The sequence below is a fragment of the Osmia lignaria genome, unplaced genomic scaffold, assembly GCF_051020975.1.
Source record: "Osmia lignaria lignaria isolate PbOS001 unplaced genomic scaffold, iyOsmLign1 scaffold0006, whole genome shotgun sequence".
NCBI lineage: Eukaryota > Metazoa > Arthropoda > Insecta > Hymenoptera > Megachilidae > Osmia > Osmia lignaria.
The window spans coordinates 13154809-13176827 of record NW_027478163.1 but is presented as its reverse complement, the minus strand read 5'-3'; positions in this window follow the sequence as shown (position 1 = coordinate 13176827).

The following is a 22019-nucleotide window of genomic DNA, read 5'->3' as shown; positions in this document are numbered from 1 at the left end:
AGGACCCTTCCCTTGAGATAAATCTGCAAATATCTCGGAAACCAAGCGAGCTATTGCAAAACGTTGAGAGACCTTTTTTGTAGAGAATTAAGTTTCCTACTTTTTATGTTCTATGATATTTTTTGATCAGATGCGTAGTTCTCGAGATATATCAAGATATTTAAAAGTTCCGAAGCCGCACCAACATAATAGAGATACAGAAACACCGTGGCCCCTTTCTTTGAGATAACTCTGCACTATTGCGACCTGCAAATGCCACTTCCAGCTTAGCTGTGCAGAAGAAGAACAACAAGAAGAAGAAATATCTCGAAATATGTCCCTCAGGCCCCTTCCCTTGAGATAAATCTGCAAACATCTCGGAAACCAAGCGAGCTATGGCAAAATGTTAAGAGACCTTATTTGTAGAGAATTAAGTTTCCTACTTTTTATGTTCTACGATATTTTTTGATCAGATGCGTAGTTCTCGAGATATATCAAGATATTTAAAAGTTCCGAAGCCGCACCAACATAATAGAGATACAGAAACACCGTGGCCCCTCTCTTTGAGATAACTCTGCACAATTGCGAGCTGCAAATGCCACTTCCAGCTTAGCTGTGCAGAAGAAGAACAACAAGAAGAAGAAATATCTCGAAATATGTCCCTCAGGCCCCTTCCCTTGAGATAAATCTGCAAATATCTCGGAAACCAAGCGAGCTATGGCAAAATGTTAAGAGACGTTTTTTGTAGAGAATTATGTTTCCTACAATTTATGTTCTATGATATTTTTTGATCAGAAGCGTAGTTTTCGAGATATATCGAGATATTTAAAAGTTCCGAAGCCGCACCAACATAATGGAGATACAGAAACATCGTGGCCCCTTTCTTTGGGATAACTCTGCACTATTGCGAGCTGGAAATGCTACTTCCAGTTTAGCTGTGCAGAAGAAGAACAACAAGAAGAAGAAATATCTGGAAATATGTCCGTCAGGCCCCTTCCCTTGAGATAAATCTGCAAATATCTCGGAAACGAAGCGAGCTACGGCAAAATGTTAAGAGACCTTTTTTGTAGAAAATTAGGATTCCTACTTTTTATGTTCTATGATATTTTTTGAACAGATGCGTAGTTCTCGAGATATATCAAGATATTTAAAAGTTCCGAAGCCGCACCAACATAATAGAGATACAGAAACACCGTGGCCCCTTTCTTTGAGATAACTCTGCACTATTGCGCGCTGCAAATGGCACTTCCAGCTTAGCTGTGCAGAAGAAGAACAACAAGAAGAAGAAATATCTCGAAATATGTCCGTCAGGCCCCTTCCCTTGAGATAAATCTGCAAATATCTCGGAAACGAAGCGAGCTATGGCAAAATGTTAAGAGACCTTTTTTGTAGAGAATTAAGTTTCCGACTTTTTATGTTCTATGATATTTTTTGATCAGATGCGTAGTTCTCGAGATATATCAAGATATTTAAAAGTTCCGAAGCCGCACCAACATAATAGAGATACAGAAACACCGTGGCCCCTTTCTTTGAGATAACTCTGCACTACTGCGAGCTGCAAATGCCACTTCCAGCTTAGCTGTGCAGAAGAAGAACAACAAGAAGAAGAAATATCTCGAAATATGTCCGTCAGGCCCCTTCCCTTGAGATAAATCTGCAAATATCTCGGAAACGAAGCGAGCTATTGCAAAACGTTAAGAGACCTTTTTTGTAGAGAATTAAGTTTCTTACTTTTTATGTTCTATGATATTTTTTGATCAGATGCGTAGTTCTCGAGATATATCAAGATATTTAAAAGTTCCGAAGCTGCACCAACATAATAGAGGTGCAGAAACACCGTGGCCTCTTTCTTTGAGATAACTCTGCACTATTGCGAGCTGCAAATGCCACTTCCAGCTTAGCTGTGCAGAAGGGGAACAACAAGAAGAAGAAATATCTCGGAATATGTCCGTTAGGCCCCTTCCCTTGAGATAAATCTGCAAATATCTCGGAAACGAAGCGAGCTATAGCAAAATGTTAACAGACCTTTTTTGTAGAGAATTATGTTTGCTACAATTTATGTTCTATGATATTTTTTGATCAGAAGCGTAGTTTTCGAGATATATCGAGATATTTAAAAGTTCCGAAGCCGCACCAACATAATAGAGATACAGAAACACCGTGGCCCCTTTCTTTGAGATAACTCTGGACTATTGCGAGCTGCAAATGCCACTTCCAGCTTAGCTGTGCAGAAGAAGAACAACAAGAAGAAGAAATATCTCGAAATATGTCCGTCAGGCCCCTTCCCTTGAGATAAATCTGTAATTATCTCGGAAACGAAGCGAGCTATGGCAAAATGTTAAGAGACCTTTTTTGTAGAGAATTATGTTTCCTACAATTTATGTTCTATGATATTTTTTGATCAGAAGCGTAGTTTTCGAGATATATCGAGATATTTAAAAGTTCCGAAGCCGCACCAACATAATAGAGATACAGAAACACCGTGGCCCCTTTCTTTGGGATAACTCTGCACTATTGCGAGCTGGAAATGCCACTTCCAGTTTAGCTGTGCAGAAGAAGAACAACAAGAAGAAGAAATATCTCGAAATATGTCCGTCAGGACCCTTCCCTTGAGATAAATCTGCAAATATCTCGGAAACGAAGCGAGCTATTGCAAAACGTTAAGAGACCTTTTTTGTAGAGAATTAAGTTTCCTACTTTTTATGTTGTATGATATTTTTTGATCAGATGCGTAGTTCTCGAGATATATCAAGATATTTAAAAGCTCCGAAGCTGCACCAACATAATAGAGGTACAGAAACACCGTGGCCCCTTTCTTTGAGATAACTCTGCACTATTGCGAGCTGCAAATGCCACTTCCAGCTTAGCTGTGCAGAAGAAGAACAACAAGAATAAGAAATATTTCGAAATATGTCCGTCAGGCCCCTTCCCTTGAGATAAATCTGCAAATATCTCGGAAACGAAGCGAGCTACGGCAAAATGTTAAGAGACCTTTTTTGTAGAAAATTAGGTTTCCTACTTTTTATGTTGTAGGATATTTTTTGATCAGATGCGTAGTTCTCGAGATATATCAAGATATTTAAAAGTTCCGAAGCCGCACCAACATAATAGAGATACAGAAGCACCGTGGCCCCTTTCTTTGCGATAACTCTGCACTATTGCGAGCTGCAAATGCCACTTCCAGCTTAGCTGTGCAGAAGAAGAACAACAAAAAGAAGAAATATCTCGAAATATGTCCGTCAGGCCCCTTCCCTTGAGATAAATCTGCAAATACCTCGGAAACCAAGCGAGCTATGGCAAAATGTTAAGAGACCTTTTTTGTAGAGAATTAAGTTTCCTACTTTTTATGTTCTATGATATTTTTCGATCAGAGGCGTAGTTCTCGAGATATATCAAGATATTTAAAAGTTCCGAAGCCGCACCAACATAATAGAGATACAGAAACACCGTGGCCCCTTTCTTTGAGATAACTCTGCACGATTGCGAGCTGGAAATGCCACTTCCAGTTTAGCTGTGCAGAAGAAGAACAACAAGAAGAAGAAATATCTCGAAATATGTCCGTCAGGCCCCTTCCCTTGAGATAAATCTGCAAATATCTCGGAAACGAAGCGAGCTATTGCAAAATGTTGAGAGACCTTTTTTGTAGAGAATTGAGTTTCCTACTTTTTATGTTCTATGATATTTTTTGATCAGACGCGTAGTTCTCGAGATATATCAAGATATTTAAAAGTTCCGAAGCCGCACCAACATAATAGAGATACAGAAACACCGTGGCCCCTTTCTTTGAGATAACTCTGCACTATTGCGAGCTGCAAATGCCACCTCCAGCTTAGCTGTGCAGAAGAAGAACAACAAGAAGAAGAAATATCTCGAAATATGTCCGTCAGGCCCCTTCCCTTGAGATAAATCTGCAAATATCTCGGAAACGAAGCGAGCTATTGCAAAATGTTGAGAGACCTTTTTTGTAGAGAATTGAGTTTCCTACTTTTTATGTTCTATGATATTTTTTGATCAGACGCGTAGTTCTCGAGATATATCAAGATATTTAAAAGTTCCGAAGCCGCACCAACATAATAGAGATACAGAAACACCGTGGCCCCTTTCTTTGAGATAACTCTGCACTATTGCGAGCTGCAAATGCCACCTCCAGCTTAGCTGTGCAGAAGAAGAACAACAAGAAGAAGAAATATCTCGAAATATGTCCGTTAGGCCCCTTCCCTTGAGATAAATCTGCAAATATCTCGGAAACGAAGCGAGCTATGGCAAAATGTTAACAGACTTTTTTGTAGAGAATTAAGTTTCCTACTTTTTATGTTCTATGATATTTTTTGATCAGACGCGTAGTTCTCGAGATATATCAAGATATTTAAAAGTTCCGAAGTCGCACCAACATAATAGAGATACAGAAACACCGTGGCCCCTTTCTTTGAGATAACTCTGCACTAGTGCGAGCCGCAAATGCCACTTCCAGCTTAGCTGTGCAGAAGAAGAACAACAAGAAGAAGAAATATCACGAAATATGTCCGTTAGGCCCCTTCCCTTGAGATAAATCTGCAAATATCTCGGAAACGAAGCGAGCTATGGCAAAATGTTTAGAGACCTTTTTTGTAGCGAATTAAGTTTCCTACTTTTTATGTTCTATGATATTTTTTGATCAGATGCGTAGTTCTCGAGATATATCAAGATATTTAAAAGTTCCGAAGCCGCACCAACATAATAGAGATACAGAAACACCGTGGCCCCTTTCTTTCAGATAGCTATGCACTATTGCGAGCTGCAAATGCCACTTCCAGCTTAGCTGTGCAGAAGAAGAACAACAAGAAGAAGAAATATCTCGAAATATGTCCGTCAGGCCCCTTACCTTGAGATAAATCTGCAAATATCTCGGAAACGAAGCGAGCTATGGCAAAATGTTAAGAGACCTTTTTTGTAGAGAATTAAGTTTCCTACTTTTTATCTTCTATGATATTTTCTGATCAGATGCGTAGTTCTCGAGATATATCAAGATATTTAAAAGTTCCGAAGCCGCACCAACATAATAGAGATACAGAAACACCGTGGCCCCTCTCTTTGAGATAACTCTGCACAATTGCGAGCTGCAAATGCCACTTCCAGCTTAGCTGTGCAGAAGAGGAACAACAAGAAGAAGAAATATCTCGAAATATGTCCGTCAGGCCCCTTCCCTTGAGATAAATCTGCAAATATCTCGGAAGCGAAGCGAGCTATGGCAAAATCTTAAGAGACCTTTTTTGTAGAGAATTATGTTTCCTACTTTTTATGTTCTACGATATTTTTTGATCAGACGCGTAGTTCTCGAGATATATCAAGATATTTAAAAGTTCCGAAGCCGCACCAACATAATAGAGATACAGAAACACCGTGGCCCCTCTCTTTGAGATAACTCTGCACTATTGCGAGCTGGAAATGCCACTTCCAGTTTAGCTGTGCAGAAGAAGAACAACAAGAAGAAGAAATATCTCGAAATATGTCCGTCAGGCCCCTTCCCTTGAGATAAATCGGCAAGTATCTCGGAAACGAAGCGAGCTATGGCAAAATGTTAAGAGACCTTTTTTGTAGACAATTATGTTTCCTACAATTTATGTTCTATGATATTTTTTGATCAGATGCGTAGTTCTCGATATATATCAAGATATTTAAAAGTTCCGAAGCCGCACCAACATAATAGAGATACAGAAACACCGTGGCCCCTCTCTTTGAGATAACTCTGCACTATTGCGAGCTGGAAATGCCACGTCCAGTTTAGCTGTGCTGAAGAAGAACAACAAGAAGAAGAAATATCTCGAAATATGTCCGTCAGGCCCCTTCCCTTGAGATAAATCTGCAAATATCTCGGAAACGAAGCGAGCTATGGCAAAATGATAAGAGACCTTTTTTGTAGAGAATTAAGTTGCCTACTTTTTATGTTCTATGATATTTTTTGATCAGATGCGTAGTTCTCGAGATATATCAAGATATTTAAAAGTTCCGAAGCCGCACCAACATAATAGAGGTACAGAAACACCGTGGCCCCTTTCTTTGAGATAACTCTGCACTATTGCGAGCTGCAAATGCCACTTCCAGCTTAGCTGTGCAGAAGAAGAACAACAAGAATAAGAAATATTTCGAAATATGTCCGTCAGGCCCCTTCCCTTGAGATAAATCTGCAAATATCTCGGAAACGAAGCGAGCTACGGCAAAATGTTAAGAGACCTTTTTTGTAGAGAATTAAGTTTCCTACTTTTTATGTTCTATGATATTTTTCGATCAGAGGCGTAGTTCTCGAGATATATCAAGATATTTAAAAGTTCCGAAGCCGCACCAACATAATAGAGATACAGAAACACCGTGGCCCGTTTCTTTGAGATAACTCTGCACGATTGCGAGCTGGAAATGCCACTTCCAGTTTAGCTGTGCAGAAGAAGAACAACAAGAAGAAGAAATATCTCGAAATATGTCCATCAGGACCCTTCCCTTGAGATAAATCTGCAAATATCTCGGAAACGAAGCGAGCTATGGCAAAATGTTAAGAGACCTTTTTTGTAGAGAATTATGTTCCCTACAATTTATCTTCTATGATATTTTTTGATCAGATGCGTAGTTCTCGAGATATATCAAGATATTTAAAAGTTCCGAAGCCGCACCAACATAATAGAGATACAGAAACACCGTGGCCCCTTTCTTTGCGATAACTATGCACTATTGCGAGCTGCAAATGCCACTTCCAGCTTAGCTGTGCAGAAGAAGAACAACAAGAAGAAGAAATATCTCGAAATATGTCCGTCAGGCCCCTTACCATGAGATAAATCTGCAAATCTCTCGGAAACGAAGCGAGCTATGGCAAAATGTTAAGAGACCTTTTTTGTAGAGAATTAAGTTTCCTACTTTTTATCTTCTATGATATTTTCTGATCAGATTCGTAGTTCTCGAGATATATCAAGATATTTAAAAGTTCCGAAGCCGCACCAACATAATAGAGATACAGAAACACCGTGGCCCCTCTCTTTGAGATAACTCTGCACAATTGCGAGCTGCAAATGCCACTTCCAGCTTAGCTGTGCAGAAGAAGAACAACAAGAAGAAGAAATATCTCGAAATATGTCCGTCAGGCCCCTTCCCTTGAGATAAATCGGCAAGTATCTCGGAAACGAAGCGAGCTATCGCAAAATGTTAAGAGACCTTTTTTGTAGACAATTATGTTTCCTACAATTTATGTTCTATGATATTTTTTGATCAGATGCGTAGTTCTCGATATATATCAAGATATTTAAAAGTTCCGAAGCCGCACCAACATAATAGAGATACAGAAACACCGTGGCCCCTCTCTTTGAGATAACTCTGCACTATTGCGAGCTGGAAATGCCACGTCCAGTTTAGCTGTGCTGAAGAAGAACAACAAGAAGAAGAAATATCTCGAAATATGTCCGTCAGGCCCCTTCCCTTGAGATAAATCTGCAAATATCTCGGAAACGAAGCGAGCTATGGCAAAATGTTAAGAGACCTTTTTTGTAGAGAATTAAGTTTCCTGCTTTTCATGTTCTATGATATTTTTTGATCAGATGCGTAGTTCTCGAGATATATCAAGATATTTAAAAGTTCCGAAGCCGCACCAACATAATACAGATACAGAAACACCGTGGCCCCTTCCTTTGAGATAACTATGCACTATTGCGAGCTGCTAATGCCACTTCCAGCTTAGCTGTGCAGAAGAAGAACAACAAGAAGAAGAAATATCTCGAAATATGTCCGTCAGGCCCCTTACCATGAGATAAATCTGCAAATCTCTCGGAAACGAAGCGAGCTATGGCAAAATGTTAAGACACCTTTTTTGTAGAGAATTAAGTTTCCTACTTTTTATCTTCTATGATATTTTCTGATCAGATTCGTAGTTCTCGAGATATATCAAGATATTTAAAAGTTCCGAAGCCGCACCAACATAATAGAGATACAGAAACACCGTGGCCCCTCTCTTTGAGATAACTCTGCACAATTGCGAGCTGCAAATGCCACTTCCAGCTTAGCTGTGCAGAAGAAGAACAACAAGAAGAAGAAATATCTCGAAATATGTCCGTCAGGCCCCTTCCCTTGAGATAAATCGGCAAGTATCTCGGAAACGAAGCGAGCTATGGCAAAATGTTAAGAGACCTTTTTTGTAGACAATTATGTTTCCTACAAGTCATGTTCTATGATATTTTTTGATCAGATGCGTAGTTCTCGATATATATCAAGATATTTAAAAGTTCCGAAGCCGCACCAACATAATAGAGATACAGAAACACCGTGGCCCCTCTCTTTGAGATAACTCTGCACTATTGCGAGCTGGAAATGCCACGTCCAGTTTAGCTGTGCTGAAGAAGAACAACAAGAAGAAGAAATATCTCGAAATATGTCCGTCAGGCCCCTTCCCTTGAGATAAATCTGCAAATATCTCGGAAACGAAGCGAGCTATGGCAAAATGTTAACAGACTTTTTTGTAGAGAATTAAGTTTCCTACTTTTTATGTTCTATGATATTTTTTGATCAGACGCGTAGTTCTCGAGATATATCAAGATATTTAAAAGTTCCGAAGCCGCACCAACATAATAGAGATACAGAAACACCGTGGCCCCTCTCTTTGAGATAACTCTGCACTATTGCGAGCTGGAAATGCCACTTCCAGTTTAGCTGTGCAGAAGAAGAACAACAAGAAGAAGAAATATCTCGAAATATGTCCGTTAGGCCCCTTCCCTTGAGATAAATCTGCAAATATCTCGGAAACGAAGCGAGCTATGGCAAAATGTTAACAGACTTTTTTGTAGAGAATTAAGTTTCCTACTTTTTATGTTCTATGATATTTTTTGATCAGACGCGTAGTTCTCGAGATATATCAAGATATTTAAAAGTTCCGAAGCCGCACCAACATAATAGAGATACAGAAACACCGTGGCCCCTTTCTTTGAGATAACTCTGCACTATTGCGAGCTGCAAATGCCACTTCCAGCTTAGCTGTGCAGAAGAAGAACAACAAGAAGAAGAAATATCTCGAAATATGTCCGTCAGGCCCCTTCCCTTGAGATAAATCTGCAATTATCTCGGAAACGAAGCGAGCTATGGCAAAATGTTAAGAGACCTTTTTTGTAGAGAATTATGTTTCCTACAATTTATGTTCTATGATATTTTTTGATCAGAAGCGTAGTTTTCGAGATATATCGAGATATTTAAAAGTTCCGAAGCCGCACCAACATAATAGAGATACAGAAACACCGTGGCCCCTTTCTTTGGGATAACTCTGCACTATTGCGAGCTGGAAATGCCACTTCCAGTTTAGCTGTGCAGAAGAAGAACAACAAGAAGAAGAAATATCTCGAAATATGTCCGTCAGGACCCTTCCCTTGAGATAAATCTGCAAATATCTCGGAAACGAAGCGAGCTATTGCAAAACGTTAAGAGACCTTTTTTGTAGAGAATTAAGTTTCCTACTTTTTATGTTGTATGATATTTTTTGATCAGATGCGTAGTTCTCGAGATATATCAAGATATTTAAAAGCTCCGAAGCTGCACCAACATAATAGAGGTACAGAAACACCGTGGCCCCTTTCTTTGAGATAACTCTGCACTATTGCGAGCTGCAAATGCCACTTCCAGCTTAGCTGTGCAGAAGAAGAACAACAAGAATAAGAAATATTTCGAAATATGTCCGTCAGGCCCCTTCCCTTGAGATAAATCTGCAAATATCTCGGAAACGAAGCGAGCTACGGCAAAATGTTAAGAGACCTTTTTTGTAGAAAATTAGGTTTCCTACTTTTTATGTTGTAGGATATTTTTTGATCAGATGCGTAGTTCTCGAGATATATCAAGATATTTAAAAGTTCCGAAGCCGCACCAACATAATAGAGATACAGAAGCACCGTGGCCCCTTTCTTTGCGATAACTCTGCACTATTGCGAGCTGCAAATGCCACTTCCAGCTTAGCTGTGCAGAAGAAGAACAACAAAAAGAAGAAATATCTCGAAATATGTCCGTCAGGCCCCTTCCCTTGAGATAAATCTGCAAATACCTCGGAAACCAAGCGAGCTATGGCAAAATGTTAAGAGACCTTTTTTGTAGAGAATTAAGTTTCCTACTTTTTATGTTCTATGATATTTTTCGATCAGAGGCGTAGTTCTCGAGATATATCAAGATATTTAAAAGTTCCGAAGCCGCACCAACATAATAGAGATACAGAAACACCGTGGCCCCTTTCTTTGAGATAACTCTGCACGATTGCGAGCTGGAAATGCCACTTCCAGTTTAGCTGTGCAGAAGAAGAACAACAAGAAGAAGAAATATCTCGAAATATGTCCGTCAGGCCCCTTCCCTTGAGATAAATCTGCAAATATCTCGGAAACGAAGCGAGCTATTGCAAAATGTTGAGAGACCTTTTTTGTAGAGAATTGAGTTTCCTACTTTTTATGTTCTATGATATTTTTTGATCAGACGCGTAGTTCTCGAGATATATCAAGATATTTAAAAGTTCCGAAGCCGCACCAACATAATAGAGATACAGAAACACCGTGGCCCCTTTCTTTGAGATAACTCTGCACTATTGCGAGCTGCAAATGCCACCTCCAGCTTAGCTGTGCAGAAGAAGAACAACAAGAAGAAGAAATATCTCGAAATATGTCCGTCAGGCCCCTTCCCTTGAGATAAATCTGCAAATATCTCGGAAACGAAGCGAGCTATTGCAAAATGTTGAGAGACCTTTTTTGTAGAGAATTGAGTTTCCTACTTTTTATGTTCTATGATATTTTTTGATCAGACGCGTAGTTCTCGAGATATATCAAGATATTTAAAAGTTCCGAAGCCGCACCAACATAATAGAGATACAGAAACACCGTGGCCCCTTTCTTTGAGATAACTCTGCACTATTGCGAGCTGCAAATGCCACCTCCAGCTTAGCTGTGCAGAAGAAGAACAACAAGAAGAAGAAATATCTCGAAATATGTCCGTTAGGCCCCTTCCCTTGAGATAAATCTGCAAATATCTCGGAAACGAAGCGAGCTATGGCAAAATGTTAACAGACTTTTTTGTAGAGAATTAAGTTTCCTACTTTTTATGTTCTATGATATTTTTTGATCAGACGCGTAGTTCTCGAGATATATCAAGATATTTAAAAGTTCCGAAGTCGCACCAACATAATAGAGATACAGAAACACCGTGGCCCCTTTCTTTGAGATAACTCTGCACTAGTGCGAGCCGCAAATGCCACTTCCAGCTTAGCTGTGCAGAAGAAGAACAACAAGAAGAAGAAATATCACGAAATATGTCCGTTAGGCCCCTTCCCTTGAGATAAATCTGCAAATATCTCGGAAACGAAGCGAGCTATGGCAAAATGTTTAGAGACCTTTTTTGTAGCGAATTAAGTTTCCTACTTTTTATGTTCTATGATATTTTTTGATCAGATGCGTAGTTCTCGAGATATATCAAGATATTTAAAAGTTCCGAAGCCGCACCAACATAATAGAGATACAGAAACACCGTGGCCCCTTTCTTTCAGATAGCTATGCACTATTGCGAGCTGCAAATGCCACTTCCAGCTTAGCTGTGCAGAAGAAGAACAACAAGAAGAAGAAATATCTCGAAATATGTCCGTCAGGCCCCTTACCTTGAGATAAATCTGCAAATATCTCGGAAACGAAGCGAGCTATGGCAAAATGTTAAGAGACCTTTTTTGTAGAGAATTAAGTTTCCTACTTTTTATCTTCTATGATATTTTCTGATCAGATGCGTAGTTCTCGAGATATATCAAGATATTTAAAAGTTCCGAAGCCGCACCAACATAATAGAGATACAGAAACACCGTGGCCCCTCTCTTTGAGATAACTCTGCACAATTGCGAGCTGCAAATGCCACTTCCAGCTTAGCTGTGCAGAAGAGGAACAACAAGAAGAAGAAATATCTCGAAATATGTCCGTCAGGCCCCTTCCCTTGAGATAAATCTGCAAATATCTCGGAAGCGAAGCGAGCTATGGCAAAATCTTAAGAGACCTTTTTTGTAGAGAATTATGTTTCCTACTTTTTATGTTCTACGATATTTTTTGATCAGACGCGTAGTTCTCGAGATATATCAAGATATTTAAAAGTTCCGAAGCCGCACCAACATAATAGAGATACAGAAACACCGTGGCCCCTCTCTTTGAGATAACTCTGCACTATTGCGAGCTGGAAATGCCACTTCCAGTTTAGCTGTGCAGAAGAAGAACAACAAGAAGAAGAAATATCTCGAAATATGTCCGTCAGGCCCCTTCCCTTGAGATAAATCGGCAAGTATCTCGGAAACGAAGCGAGCTATGGCAAAATGTTAAGAGACCTTTTTTGTAGACAATTATGTTTCCTACAATTTATGTTCTATGATATTTTTTGATCAGATGCGTAGTTCTCGTTATATATCAAGATATTTAAAAGTTCCGAAGCCGCACCAACATAATAGAGATACAGAAACACCGTGGCCCCTCTCTTTGAGATAACTCTGCACTATTGCGAGCTGGAAATGCCACGTCCAGTTTAGCTGTGCTGAAGAAGAACAACAAGAAGAAGAAATATCTCGAAATATGTCCGTCAGGCCCCTTCCCTTGAGATAAATCTGCAAATATCTCGGAAACGAAGCGAGCTATGGCAAAATGATAAGAGACCTTTTTTGTAGAGAATTAAGTTGCCTACTTTTTATGTTCTATGATATTTTTTGATCAGATGCGTAGTTCTCGAGATATATCAAGATATTTAAAAGTTCCGAAGCCGCACCAACATAATAGAGGTACAGAAACACCGTGGCCCCTTTCTTTGAGATAACTCTGCACTATTGCGAGCTGCAAATGCCACTTCCAGCTTAGCTGTGCAGAAGAAGAACAACAAGAATAAGAAATATTTCGAAATATGTCCGTCAGGCCCCTTCCCTTGAGATAAATCTGCAAATATCTCGGAAACGAAGCGAGCTACGGCAAAATGTTAAGAGACCTTTTTTGTAGAGAATTAAGTTTCCTACTTTTTATGTTCTATGATATTTTTCGATCAGAGGCGTAGTTCTCGAGATATATCAAGATATTTAAAAGTTCCGAAGCCGCACCAACATAATAGAGATACAGAAACACCGTGGCCCGTTTCTTTGAGATAACTCTGCACGATTGCGAGCTGGAAATGCCACTTCCAGTTTAGCTGTGCAGAAGAAGAACAACAAGAAGAAGAAATATCTCGAAATATGTCCATCAGGACCCTTCCCTTGAGATAAATCTGCAAATATCTCGGAAACGAAGCGAGCTATGGCAAAATGTTAAGAGACCTTTTTTGTAGAGAATTATGTTCCCTACAATTTATCTTCTATGATATTTTTTGATCAGATGCGTAGTTCTCGAGATATATCAAGATATTTAAAAGTTCCGAAGCCGCACCAACATAATAGAGATACAGAAACACCGTGGCCCCTTTCTTTGCGATAACTATGCACTATTGCGAGCTGCAAATGCCACTTCCAGCTTAGCTGTGCAGAAGAAGAACAACAAGAAGAAGAAATATCTCGAAATATGTCCGTCAGGCCCCTTACCATGAGATAAATCTGCAAATCTCTCGGAAACGAAGCGAGCTATGGCAAAATGTTAAGAGACCTTTTTTGTAGAGAATTAAGTTTCCTACTTTTTATCTTCTATGATATTTTCTGATCAGATTCGTAGTTCTCGAGATATATCAAGATATTTAAAAGTTCCGAAGCCGCACCAACATAATAGAGATACAGAAACACCGTGGCCCCTCTCTTTGAGATAACTCTGCACAATTGCGAGCTGCAAATGCCACTTCCAGCTTAGCTGTGCAGAAGAAGAACAACAAGAAGAAGAAATATCTCGAAATATGTCCGTCAGGCCCCTTCCCTTGAGATAAATCGGCAAGTATCTCGGAAACGAAGCGAGCTATCGCAAAATGTTAAGAGACCTTTTTTGTAGACAATTATGTTTCCTACAATTTATGTTCTATGATATTTTTTGATCAGATGCGTAGTTCTCGATATATATCAAGATATTTAAAAGTTCCGAAGCCGCACCAACATAATAGAGATACAGAAACACCGTGGCCCCTCTCTTTGAGATAACTCTGCACTATTGCGAGCTGGAAATGCCACGTCCAGTTTAGCTGTGCTGAAGAAGAACAACAAGAAGAAGAAATATCTCGAAATATGTCCGTCAGGCCCCTTCCCTTGAGATAAATCTGCAAATATCTCGGAAACGAAGCGAGCTATGGCAAAATGTTAAGAGACCTTTTTTGTAGAGAATTAAGTTTCCTGCTTTTCATGTTCTATGATATTTTTTGATCAGATGCGTAGTTCTCGAGATATATCAAGATATTTAAAAGTTCCGAAGCCGCACCAACATAATACAGATACAGAAACACCGTGGCCCCTTCCTTTGAGATAACTATGCACTATTGCGAGCTGCTAATGCCACTTCCAGCTTAGCTGTGCAGAAGAAGAACAACAAGAAGAAGAAATATCTCGAAATATGTCCGTCAGGCCCCTTACCATGAGATAAATCTGCAAATCTCTCGGAAACGAAGCGAGCTATGGCAAAATGTTAAGACACCTTTTTTGTAGAGAATTAAGTTTCCTACTTTTTATCTTCTATGATATTTTCTGATCAGATTCGTAGTTCTCGAGATATATCAAGATATTTAAAAGTTCCGAAGCCGCACCAACATAATAGAGATACAGAAACACCGTGGCCCCTCTCTTTGAGATAACTCTGCACAATTGCGAGCTGCAAATGCCACTTCCAGCTTAGCTGTGCAGAAGAAGAACAACAAGAAGAAGAAATATCTCGAAATATGTCCGTCAGGCCCCTTCCCTTGAGATAAATCGGCAAGTATCTCGGAAACGAAGCGAGCTATGGCAAAATGTTAAGAGACCTTTTTTGTAGACAATTATGTTTCCTACAAGTCATGTTCTATGATATTTTTTGATCAGATGCGTAGTTCTCGATATATATCAAGATATTTAAAAGTTCCGAAGCCGCACCAACATAATAGAGATACAGAAACACCGTGGCCCCTCTCTTTGAGAAAACTCTGCACTATTGCGAGCTGGAAATGCCACGTCCAGTTTAGCTGTGCTGAAGAAGAACAACAAGAAGAAGAAATATCTCGAAATATGTCCGTCAGGCCCCTTCCCTTGAGATAAATCTGCAAATATCTCGGAAACGAAGCGAGCTATGGCAAAATGTTAACAGACTTTTTTGTAGAGAATTAAGTTTCCTACTTTTTATGTTCTATGATATTTTTTGATCAGACGCGTAGTTCTCGAGATATATCAAGATATTTAAAAGTTCCGAAGCCGCACCAACATAATAGAGATACAGAAACACCGTGGCCCCTCTCTTTGAGATAACTCTGCACTATTGCGAGCTGGAAATGCCACTTCCAGTTTAGCTGTGCAGAAGAAGAACAACAAGAAGAAGAAATATCTCGAAATATGTCCGTTAGGCCCCTTCCCTTGAGATAAATCTGCAAATATCTCGGAAACGAAGCGAGCTATGGCAAAATGTTAACAGACTTTTTTGTAGAGAATTAAGTTTCCTACTTTTTATGTTCTATGATATTTTTTGATCAGACGCGTAGTTCTCGAGATATATCAAGATATTTAAAAGTTCCGAAGCCGCACCAACATAATAGAGATACAGAAACACCGTGGCCCCTTTCTTTGAGATAACTCTGCACTATTGCGAGCTGCAAATGCCACTTCCAGCTTAGCTGTGCAGAAGAAGAACAACAAGAAGAAGAAATATCTCGAAATATGTCCGTCAGGCCCCTTCCCTTGAGATAAATCTGCAAATATCTCGGAAACGAAGAGAGCTATGGCAAAATGATAAGAGACCTTTTTTGTAGAGAATTAAGTTGCCTACTTTTTATGTTGTATGATATTTTTTGATCAGATGCGTAGTTTTCGAGATATATCGAGATATTTAAAAGTTCCGAAGCCGCATCAACATAATAGAGATACAGAAACACCGTGGCCCCTTTCTTTGAGATAACTCTGCACTAGTGCGAGCCGCAAATGCCACTTCCAGCTTAGCTGTGCAGAAGAAGAACAACAAGAAGAAGAAATATCACGAAATATGTCCGTTAGGCCCCTTCCCTTGAGATAAATCTGCAAATATCTCGGAAACGAAGCGAGCTATGGCAAAATGTTAAGAGACCTTTTTTGTAGCGAATTAAGTTTCCTACTTTTTATGTTCTATGATATTTTTTGATCAGATGCGTAGTTCTCGAGATATATCAAGATATTTAAAAGTTCCGAAGCCGCACCAACATAATAGAGATACAGAAACACCGTGGCCCCTTTCTTTCAGATAGCTATGCACTATTGCGAGCTGCAAATGCCACTTCCAGCTTAGCTGTGCAGAAGAAGAACAACAAGAAGAAGAAATATCTCGAAATATGTCCGTCAGGCCCCTTACCTTGAGATAAATCTGCAAATATCTCGGAAACGAAGCGAGCTATGGCAAAATGTTCAGAGACCTATTTTGTAGAGAATTAAGTTTCCTACTTTTTATCTTCTATGATATTTTCTGATCAGATGCGTAGTTCTCGAGATATATCAAGATATTTAAAAGTTCCGAAGCCGCACCAACATAATAGAGATACAGAAACACCGTGGCCCCTCTCTTTGAGATAACTCTGCACAATTGCGAGCTGCAAATGCCACTTCCAGCTTAGCTGTGCAGAAGAGGAACAACAAGAAGAAGAAATATCTCGAAATATGTCCGTCAGGCCCCTTCCCTTGAGATAAATCTGCAAATATCTCGGAAACGAAGCGAGCTATGGCAAAATGTTAAGAGGCCTTTTTTTGTAGAGAATTATGTTTCCTACTTTTTATGTTCTATGATATTTTTTGATCAGACGCGTAGTTCTCGAGATATATCAAGATATTTAAAAGTTCCGAAGCCGCACCAACATAATAGAGATACAGAAACACCGTGGCCCCTCTCTTTGAGATAACTCTGCACTATTGCGAGCTGGAAATGCCACTTCCAGTTTAGCTGTGCAGAAGAAGAACAACAAGAAGAAGAAATATCTCGAAATATGTCCGTTAGGCCCCTTCCCTTGAGATAAATCTGCAAATATCTCGGAAACGAAGCGAGCTATGGCAAAATGTTAACAGACTTTTTTGTAGAGAATTAAGTTTCCTACTTTTTATGTTCTATGATATTTTTTGATCAGACGCGTAGTTCTCGAGATATATCAAGATATTTAAAAGTTCCGAAGCCGCACCAACATAATACAGATACAGAAACACCGTGGCCCCTTTCTTTGAGATAACTCTGCACTATTGCGAGCTGCAAATGCCACTTCCAGCTTAGCTGTGCAGAAGAAGAACAACAAGAAGAAGAAATATCTCGAAATATGTCCGTCAGGCCCCTTCCCTTGAGATAAATCTGCAAATATCTCGGAAACGAAGAGAGCTATGGCAAAATGATAAGAGACCTTTTTTGTAGAGAATTAAGTTGCCTACTTTTTATGTTGTATGACATTTTTTGATCAGATGCGTAGTTTTCGAGATATATCGAGATATTTAAAAGTTCCGAAGCCGCACCAACATAATAGAGATACAGAAACACCGTGGCCCCTTTCTTTGAGATAACTCTGCACTAGTGCGAGCCGCAAATGCCACTTCCAGCTTAGCTGTGCAGAAGAAGAACAACAAGAAGAAGAAATATCTCGAAATATGTCCGTCAGGCCCCTTCCCTTGAGATAAATCTGCAAATATCTCGGAAACGAAGCGAGCTATTGCAAAATGTTAAGAGACCTTTTTTGTAGAGAATTGAGTTTCCTACTTTTTATGTTGTATGAAATTTTTTGATCAGATGCGTAGTTCTCGAGATATATCAAGATATTTAAAAGTTAAGAAGCCGCACCAACATAATAGAGATACAGAAACACCGTGGCCCCTTTCTTTGAGATAACTCTGCACTATTGCGAGCTGCAAATGCCACTTCCAGCTTAGCTGTGCAGAAGAAGAACAACAAGAAGAAGAAATATCACGAAATATGTCCGTTAGGCCCCTTCCCTTGAGATAAATCTGCAAATATCTCGGAAACGAAGCGAGCTATGGCAAAATGTTAAGAGACCTTTTTTGTAGCGAATTAAGTTTCCTACTTTTTATGTTCTATGATATTTTTTGATCAGATGCGTAGTTCTCGAGATATATCAAGATATTTAAAAGTTCCGAAGCCGCACCAACATAATAGAGATACAGAAACACCGTGGCCCCTTTCTTTCAGATAGCTATGCACTATTGCGAGCTGCAAATGCCACTTCCAGCTTAGCTGTGCAGAAGAAGAACAACAAGAAGAAGAAATATCTCGAAATATGTCCGTCAGGCCCCTTACCTTGAGATACATCTGCAAATATCTCGGAAACGAAGCGAGCTATGGCAAAATGTTAAGAGACCTATTTTGTAGAGAATTAAGTTTCCTACTTTTTATCTTCTATGATATTTTCTGATCAGATGCGTAGTTCTCGAGATATATCAAGATATTTAAAAGTTCCGAAGCCGCACCAACATAATAGAGATACAGAAACACCGTGGCCCCTCTCTTTGAGATCACTCTGCACAATTGCGAGCTGCAAATGCCACTTCCAGCTTAGCTGTGCAGAAGAGGAACAACAAGAAGAAGAAATATCTCGAAATATGTCCGTCAGGCCCCTTCCCTTGAGATAAATCTGCAAATATCTCGGAAACGAAGCGAGCTATGGCAAAATGTTAAGAGGCCTTTTTTTGTAGAGAATTATGTTTCCTACTTTTTATGTTCTATGATATTTTTTGATCAGACGCGTAGTTCTCGAGATATATCAAGATATTTAAAAGTTCCGAAGCCGCACCAACATAATAGAGATACAGAAACACCGTGGCCCCTCTCTTTGAGATAACTCTGCACTATTGCGAGCTGGAAATGCCACTTCCAGTTTAGCTGTGCAGAAGAAGAACAACAAGAAGAAGAAATATCTCGAAATATGTCCGTTAGGCCCCTTCCCTTGAGATAAATCTGCAAATATCTCGGAAACGAAGCGAGCTATGGCAAAATGTTAACAGACTTTTTTGTAGAGAATTAAGTTTCCTACTTTTTATGTTCTATGATATTTTTTGATCAGACGCGTAGTTCTCGAGATATATCAAGATATTTAAAAGTTCCGAAGCCGCACCAACATAATAGAGATACAGAAACACCGTGGCCCCTTTCTTTGAGATAACTCTGCACTATTGCGAGCTGCAAATGCCACTTCCAGCTTAGCTGTGCAGAAGAAGAACAACAAGAAGAAGAAATATCTCGAAATATGTCCGTCAGGCCCCTTCCCTTGAGATAAATCTGCAAATATCTCGGAAACGAAGAGAGCTATGGCAAAATGATAAGAGACCTTTTTTGTAGAGAATTAAGTTGCCTACTTTTTATGTTGTATGATATTTTTTGATCAGATGCGTAGTTTTCGAGATATATCGAGATATTTAAAAGTTCCGAAGCCGCACCAACATAATAGAGATACAGAAACACCGTGGCCCCTTTCTTTGAGATAACTCTGCACTAGTGCGAGCCGCAAATGCCACTTCCAGCTTAGCTGTGCAGAAGAAGAACAACAAGAAGAAGAAATATCACGAAATATGTCCGTTAGGCCCCTTCCCTTGAGATAAATCTGCAAATATCTCGGAAACGAAGCGAGCTATGGCAAAATGTTAAGAGACCTTTTTTGTAGCGAATTAAGTTTCCTACTTTTTATCTTCTATGATATTTTTTGATCAGATGCGTAGTTCTCGAGATATATCAAGATATTTAAAAGTTCCGAAGCCGCACCAACATAATAGAGATACAGAAACACCGTGGCCCCTTTCTTTCAGATAGCTATGCACTATTGCGAGCTGCAAATGCCACTTCCAGCTTAGCTGTGCAGAAGAAGAACAACAAGAAGAAGAAATATCTCGAAATATGTCCGTCAGGCCCCTTACCTTGAGATAAATCTGCAAATATCTCGGAAACGAAGCGAGCTATGGCAAAATGTTAAGAGACCTATTTTGTAGAGAATTAAGTTTCCTACTTTTTATGTTCTATGATATTTTTTGATCAGACGCGTAGTTCTCGAGATATATCAAGATATTTAAAAGTTCCGAAGCCGCACCAACATAATAGAGATACAGAAACACCGTGGCCCCTTTCTTTGAGATAACTCTGCACTATTGCGAGCTGCAAATGCCACTTCCAGCTTAGCTGTGCAGAAGAAGAACAACAAGAAGAAGAAATATCTCGAAATATGTCCGTCAGGCCCCTTCCCTTGAGATAAATCTGCAAATATCTCGGAAACGAAGAGAGCTATGGCAAAATGATAAGAGACCTTTTTTGTAGAGAATTAAGTTGCCTACTTTTTATGTTGTATGATATTTTTTGATCAGATGCGTAGTTTTCGAGATATATCGAGATATTTAAAAGTTCCGAAGCCGCATCAACATAATAGAGATACAGAAACACCGTGGCCCCTTTCTTTGAGATAACTCTGCACTAGTGCGAGCCGCAAATGCCACTTCCAGCTTAGCTGTGCAGAAGAAGAACAACAAGAAGAAGAAATATCACGAAATATGTCCGTTAGGCCCCTTCCCTTGAGATAAATCTGCAAATATCTCGGAAACGAAGCGAGCTATGGCAAAATGTTAAGAGACCTTTTTTGTAGCGAATTAAGTTTCCTACTTTTTATGTTCTATGATATTTTTTGATCAGATGCGTAGTTCTCGAGATATATCAAGATATTTAAAAGTTCCGAAGCCGCACCAACATAATAGAGATACAGAAACACCGTGGCCCCTTTCTTTCAGATAGCTATGCACTATTGCGAGCTGCAAATGCCACTTCCAGCTTAGCTGTGCAGAAGAAGAACAACAAGAAGAAGAAATATCTCGAAATATGTCCGTCAGGCCCCTTACCTTGAGATAAATCTGCAAATATCTCGGAAACGAAGCGAGCTATGGCAAAATGTTCAGAGACCTATTTTGTAGAGAATTAAGTTTCCTACTTTTTATCTTCTATGATATTTTCTGATCAGATGCGTAGTTCTCGAGATATATCAAGATATTTAAAAGTTCCGAAGCCGCACCAACATAATAGAGATACAGAAACACCGTGGCCCCTCTCTTTGAGATAACTCTGCACAATTGCGAGCTGCAAATGCCACTTCCAGCTTAGCTGTGCAGAAGAGGAACAACAAGAAGAAGAAATATCTCGAAATATGTCCGTCAGGCCCCTTCCCTTGAGATAAATCTGCAAATATCTCGGAAACGAAGCGAGCTATGGCAAAATGTTAAGAGGCCTTTTTTTGTAGAGAATTATGTTTCCTACTTTTTATGTTCTATGATATTTTTTGATCAGACGCGTAGTTCTCGAGATATATCAAGATATTTAAAAGTTCCGAAGCCGCACCAACATAATAGAGATACAGAAACACCGTGGCCCCTCTCTTTGAGATAACTCTGCACTATTGCGAGCTGGAAATGCCACTTCCAGTTTAGCTGTGCAGAAGAAGAACAACAAGAAGAAGAAATATCTCGAAATATGTCCGTTAGGCCCCTTCCCTTGAGATAAATCTGCAAATATCTCGGAAACGAAGCGAGCTATGGCAAAATGTTAACAGACTTTTTTGTAGAGAATTAAGTTTCCTACTTTTTATGTTCTATGATATTTTTTGATCAGACGCGTAGTTCTCGAGATATATCAAGATATTTAAAAGTTCCGAAGCCGCACCAACATAATACAGATACAGAAACACCGTGGCCCCTTTCTTTGAGATAACTCTGCACTATTGCGAGCTGCAAATGCCACTTCCAGCTTAGCTGTGCAGAAGAAGAACAACAAGAAGAAGAAATATCTCGAAATATGTCCGTCAGGCCCCTTCCCTTGAGATAAATCTGCAAATATCTCGGAAACGAAGAGAGCTATGGCAAAATGATAAGAGACCTTTTTTGTAGAGAATTAAGTTGCCTACTTTTTATGTTGTATGACATTTTTTGATCA